At 39.8% G+C, this 6,155-nt stretch overlaps 1 long non-coding RNA gene across 1 annotated transcript; it reads right to left on the bottom strand.

Moving 5' to 3' along the window:
- Positions 1 to 1,056: 1,056 nt before the first annotated feature.
- Positions 1,057 to 2,477, bottom strand: LOC107573063 (uncharacterized). Its single transcript, XR_001607441.1, has 3 exons — positions 2,446 to 2,477; positions 1,494 to 1,627; positions 1,057 to 1,381 (listed from the first exon to the last, which is right to left on the bottom strand). It is a non-coding gene; the product is annotated as an uncharacterized lncRNA (long non-coding RNA).
- Between the last annotated feature and the right edge of the window lie 3,678 nt (positions 2,478 to 6,155).

The following is a 6,155-nucleotide window of genomic DNA, read 5'->3' as shown; positions in this document are numbered from 1 at the left end:
ACATTTTGGGTTGATTTAAATGTTTATATTTTTAACCCTACTAATTTGACCCACAGTTTAATCCTTAAATATATAATTTTTCCTTACAAAAACCCAAAATCGTTATCTCTTGAATATGTTGCTTTCTTTATTTTATGTGCAACATTTTACATCCACAAGCAAAACCGACTTAAATCTCCTTTGTTTTCCTATTTTTCTTGTTGAATTTAACTCTCGTTTCATCCCTCAGGCTTTTAAACAACAACAACAAATGCAATATTTTGATGAACTGATTATATTAATATTATGATTATTCAAAGATATTTAACCTTTTCATTGTGCCTTTATTCTGTGTATATAATCTCATACTATGATGTATGCAAACCCATTATATTTATGTTTTCTGCTGTTTGTCATTATGATTGTTCATTGTTAAAGATATAACCATCTTTCCCTGAGCTTGTATGTAATTATAAGTTTTGCAGTAATAATAAAAAATAAGATAAGACGGACAGGTGCACTAACACCTCATAGCATCAGTAACGCCACAACCCTTCCTAGTACGGTTTTCCTCAGTGTTTGCAATATTTGTAATATCTGCACAAAGGAGACATCGATCAGCTGCTTGAAGATCTCGCCTTTGGAGAAGACTCGAAAAATGTAAGTATTACTACTTAAAAATTGAGGTTACCCCAGAATGCATTGCTAGCCCACCCCAACACTTATGAACAATAATAATGATAAATGCTGAACAATAATTAATTTATATATATATATATATATATATACAGTATATATATATAATGTAGTAAAACAAGCAAAATGTAATTTGTTTTGTCATATGCCATAGCTATGCATGACTACACACTAGACAAACACAGCCAAGGTGAATACATGTAATGATTTAATGCACAAGTTAATGAAACAATTATATTTTATTTACTGACAACAGGAAACATGAATAAATGAGTAAAATATAATTAACCATGACAATAAATAAATACAAGTCATCGACACATGAAACAAAGCTTTATTCAAACATATTGTTCTAACAAACATATATTTACAGGCGGTGAATCCACGTCCTACTGCCATCTCAACACAGCTGAGACCGTTCTGCAGCTTTATTCTGATGAAGCAGCTGACCACTGTGTCCACCTTCACCTGTCTCTGCCATCCATCACGACCATCACTGCTGCAGTCAGACTGAATCTGATCATGGATGAGAAAGGGACATCGAGGCTGTCGTTGCCTGAGTGAACAGAGAGGATGAGGAAGACCATGATGATGCCCCTGAACCACACAATCATGAGGCAAGAGCAGGAGAACATGTGCTCGACAATTTGGCTGCTGCTGTGTCTGCTCCAAACATTTGTGTGCTGCTCTCCATGAGCACAATTACCTGTAAAACATTAAAACTGAGTAAAACATTTTACAATGAGTGTTGTCAGCATTTCATTTCATATGTTTATAATTACATATAATTACTATGCATTTTGTCATAGTTTCATTACATTTGTGGTGGAGTGGGCTAAAGCACTGAGCTGGTAAGCAGAAGGTTACTGGATTGATCTCTGCAGTCGTCACCACCGGTGTGTCCTTTAGCAAGGCTCTTTACTCCAGGTAGCTGCAGGGGGATTAAGGGTCCCTGTAATAAGAGCACTGTAAGCCACTTCGGATAAAAGTGTCTGATAAATGTAAATGTGATTTTTGTAAATCCTTTTTTGTGTCTTGGGCAAAAACGCTCAATAAAGCTGCTTATTTCTTAAAGTTTATTTCTTCAAGGTACTACTATAATATAAATGCATGCATATATTTCATACAGTTTCTTTTTGGGGGGTTTAAACGGTTAGTTCATCCAAACATATAAATGCAGTCATTATTTACTCGCCTCCACACTGTTCAATCCTTGTTTTTTTTCTGAACACAAAAGGTGATCTTGGTCAAGTTTGTTCTGCTGGTTTCTGTTCATACAATATCAGTCAATGGAGCCTGACTTCCAGAAGCTTCATGACTTTATTTGATGATGCTTTTGAAGCTACTGAAACTCTGGCTCCATTGACTGATGTTGTATGAACCGAAACCAGCAGGACAAACTTGACCAAACTCACACCCTCAATGTCTTTTGGTCTTTTTCTAGATGTTCTCACTGGCTCTGGGGTCACTGAGGATGAAGAGACCACAGCAGCATCCAGCCCAGATAAGGCAGTAAGAGCAGGTGGAGTGATGGAGCGTCTCATCCATGGCACTGAACCATTTCTAGGATGCTGCTGTGGACTCTCCATCTTCACTATACACACCAGTCTGCAGACATTTCAGATCACACAAAAATGCACAAACACAATACAAAAGCAGTCATTTTAACAGCACAATGTCATTTGATTTCTGCATTAGAAGTAACAGAATTATCTTAATTTATATTTTTGTTTCAGGTTTTCCCTTTTTTCCCACAAATGCCGCCATCACCTTTCCTTGCAGGTCCTGCTCCACCACAAAAGCTCTGCAGCAAATGCACAGGAATCAAGAATCAGAAAAGTGCTGTGATAACTGTTTGAAATTACAATAATTAAAATAAACTTCAACTTAAGATTTAAAAGATGTTTTATTCATTTCTGTAGCGTACTCACTCAAAACCTTTGATGGCAGCATTCCTTCATCAGTCACTCTGCACCAAATAAACACGTGTGTCTTATCTGTCCCTGTAACATCCAGACAAGAGTCTGTGATTGATCTGCTCAATACTGTATTTACATGTTGTGTTAACTCACTTTTTATCTAACACAAGTGCTCCACAATTTATCAACAATACTAATGGACAAATAAAATAGATAACGTATGTTTAGTTATTTTATGTAGATTTGTTTATTAACATTACTTACATTCATCTAAAGCAGTGTTGACAACAGTGAATTCTACATAATAGCACATATACATAACTCAGATGTCTGTTCATGTTGTGATGTGCTGATCTGCAATTCTTTTAGAACATTTTCCTGTCAGATATTAAATAGACATTTAGTAATCGTCTTTAAGATGTATATGGTTTATGTAAATTTGCTCTGGTGACGTACGTGTGCTTACTGGAGCTCCCCTGTTCTATTATAGGTCATAAAACATGTTTTTACAGCAAAATCACAAATATACCATACTGTCTAGCGTCTTACACCCTCAACAATTGAACAGGTTACTCTTCAGTAGCTTAACAAAGCGATTTTAACAAAGGGAACCCTGTATTTGATTTTTAATACTCACATTTGTAAACAGCCTTGTCGCTGTTTTCCGGCCTGTTCGATGATGACGTGTCCTCTCGCGTGGCCTCCTGGGATAGAAAAGTATCCATCAATGAGTACTTCAGAATCTGGACTGAAGCAGTAGGACATCCAGGGATTTCTCGGCTACTCTTATGAATACTTCACATACTCTTAGCAGGTAAGCAGGCATATTCGGACACACTTTAAGTAGACGCACGTCCGAAACTCGCGAGAATTAGTACGTCACTCAGGTAATTCTCGCCTACTCTTTTATGAATACTAAGGATTTGGACATACTTATTCGCTCGCCTACTGCTTTTCCCCTACTATATAGTAGAGAAGTAGGCGGTTTTCGGACGCAGCCGGAATTTCTAAGGTTATAGGTCGCATGGTGTCTGAACGGGTGGGATGGGCTCTTTGGATGCCTTTGATGAGCAGGGAGGTCTGTGAACTGGCTATTTGAGGTGAGGGTGAACCGTATATGAGTTTGTGGAAAAATTGGATTCCACTTAGATAGCCTTTAATGGAGCTGATTTGGAGGTTTTTGTTGATGTTGAGGCGGGAGACGAACAAAGTGATGGCGAGTAAGGAAAAATCAGGGAACGGCAGGTTAAATGCAGAGTGCAATGCTTTAAAGCATTTCCATGCTGTTAGATACGATTGGAGGGTCCTGGGGGAGACGGCTTGAAGGATAGAATTGAGGGAGGCTTCGAGGAGAGGTTTCAGTGTATGGTTTATGGGAATATCAGCTCTGAATAAGGAGGTACTGGGGTTGGGAGTGGTTCCGCCTCTGGTGCCAACAGTCTGAACTTCTGGAAGGCAAAACGAGAGTCTCAGCTATTTGTTTTTTGGACCCGGGAATGTGCTTTGCAGTTATAATTAATTGGTCGCAAGCCGAGATCCAAATCAGGCGTCTTAACAAAGGCATTAGTGCGGGTGAATGGAAACGGCCTTTATTAATGCAGTGCACGGTAGCCTCATTGTCGCAGTGAATTATGATGCTGGTGGCAGACCTCTCTTTACCCCACAGAAGGGCTGTGACGACTTAAAGGATATAGCTCGAATAGAGCTGAGGACGTTAACAGCTGTGGTAAGTCTAACAGCTAGGGGGTCCACATAGATGCGAACCAGCGGCCTTGGTAAAATCCTCTGAAACTGACGGAGGAGGCAGCGTCTGTAAATAATTAAATGTAAAGGGGAGAAGAAATCAAGTTATTGTAAAAGAAAGATAGCCCGTTCCATTGTTTAAGAAAGGATATCCATAAGCTGAGCTTGTTGCAGCAGGAGTCAGTTAGTGATATTCGATCCTCTAGTGCATGGGCGGAGGACGCGAGAGAGAGGAGATGTGAGATGATACGCGGGATGATACGCATTGCGAAATTTAAATGACCGAGAATGGATAGCAGCTCACGTTTGGAGCAGCTTGGGTTATCTAAGAGGGTGGAAGCAACCAAAATCGTCCTATAAATTTTTTCCTTCGGCAGAGAAGCCTGGATTTGATACCCAAAAATTCAATGGAGGTGCTTGGGCCCGCGGTTTTGTCTTGGGCGAGAGGAATCCTGAGCTCTGCAAAAACCTTTTGGGTTGTCAAAAGATGTGCGGCTGGGATGGAGTCGGGAGGCGAGATGATTAAGAAATCGTCTAAAAGATGGATCAGGTAAGGTATTGCGTAATTGTTGGAGAGGATCCAGCAGATTGCCTCTGACAACATGTCGAAAATTTTAGGGCTGCTTCTGCAGCCGAAAGTGAGGCAGACGGAAAAGTTAAATTTATTATGCCAGCGGATGCCGAATAAATGCCAAAAATCGGAGTGAATGGGCATCACTTTAAAGGCAGAGGTGATGTCGACTGCTATGTTTTTTTCGGTTAAGAGTAGATAGGTTAGGTTTATTGTATTTCTTTTTCTTTTTCTTTGTGGCAGGTTATTTATATTGTTTTACTTTATTAGTTTGGCTTTGTTTGTTATTTTGGGCCTTGGGTCTCTCTGACAAAAAGTACTGCTTTATTATTTATATTTTGTTATTGGTTTATTTTAATAATTCGTCACTTAGACGAATTATTTCTGCTTTTGATATTTCCTTGTTTGGACCACGGTCCCTTAATGAATGTTATCAGTTGGTGGCTTGCTGGAAACCTTTTTGTTCCTTCCCTTTTTATTCATTTATTGCGTCTTACCCTAGGGACATAATAAAATGGGGGCTCGTCCGTTTCATCTAATTAGTTCGTAAGTAAGATTTGCCTTGCTGGTGAGTAATTTTTGTTTTTTGTCTGACTGGCGGTTTTTACTTGTGAAAGGGGTAGTGTAATAATGGAGTTTAGTATCGAGGCTTTTAAACAATCTCCTACTGTTGAGGCTTTACATGCATGCCGTAAGTCTGACCTAATTCTTATTGCAGAGTATTATGATATATCTATACCTAAAGTGGCGATCAAACAGGCAATAAGAGATGTGGTGCAGGATAATTTGGTGTTGGCAGGGGTTTTAAAAATAGAACCGGAGTTGCGGGATGTCGATGCTGTTTCTCTGATGGATGGAGCAGAGATTTCGGGTCAACTTCCGACGGCAGATCCGAATCTATTGATGGGTCTAAACACAGAAGATCTGAAATTGGCTATCAGACTTAAAGAGCTTGATTTACAAGTTAAGCGGCAAGAACATGATACACAACTTCTGCGTGTCAGGCAGTGTGAACTCGAGGCTCGCCGTGTTTCAGCTAGGCCGGTGAGTGTATCACAAACCCCTATAGCGTCTGTACCCAATGTTTCTCCCAGTGTTCCTCCTGCTGTTTCCCCTGTTCCACATCCCCCAAGTATGGGTGAGGTTGATATCAGCAGGCAGATTCGTTTAGTCCCTCCTTTTAGGGAAGCGGAGATTGAATCGTACTTCAGTGCATTTGAGCGTATAGCTGTCGCTCTGCATTGGCC

Source organism: Sinocyclocheilus grahami, unplaced genomic scaffold (assembly GCF_001515645.1).
Source record: "Sinocyclocheilus grahami isolate Dianchi unplaced genomic scaffold, SAMN03320097.WGS_v1.1 scaffold1857.1, whole genome shotgun sequence".
NCBI lineage: Eukaryota > Metazoa > Chordata > Actinopteri > Cypriniformes > Cyprinidae > Sinocyclocheilus > Sinocyclocheilus grahami.
Note: the sequence above shows the minus strand (reverse complement) of the source record. Positions and strands in the feature narration are given on the sequence as shown.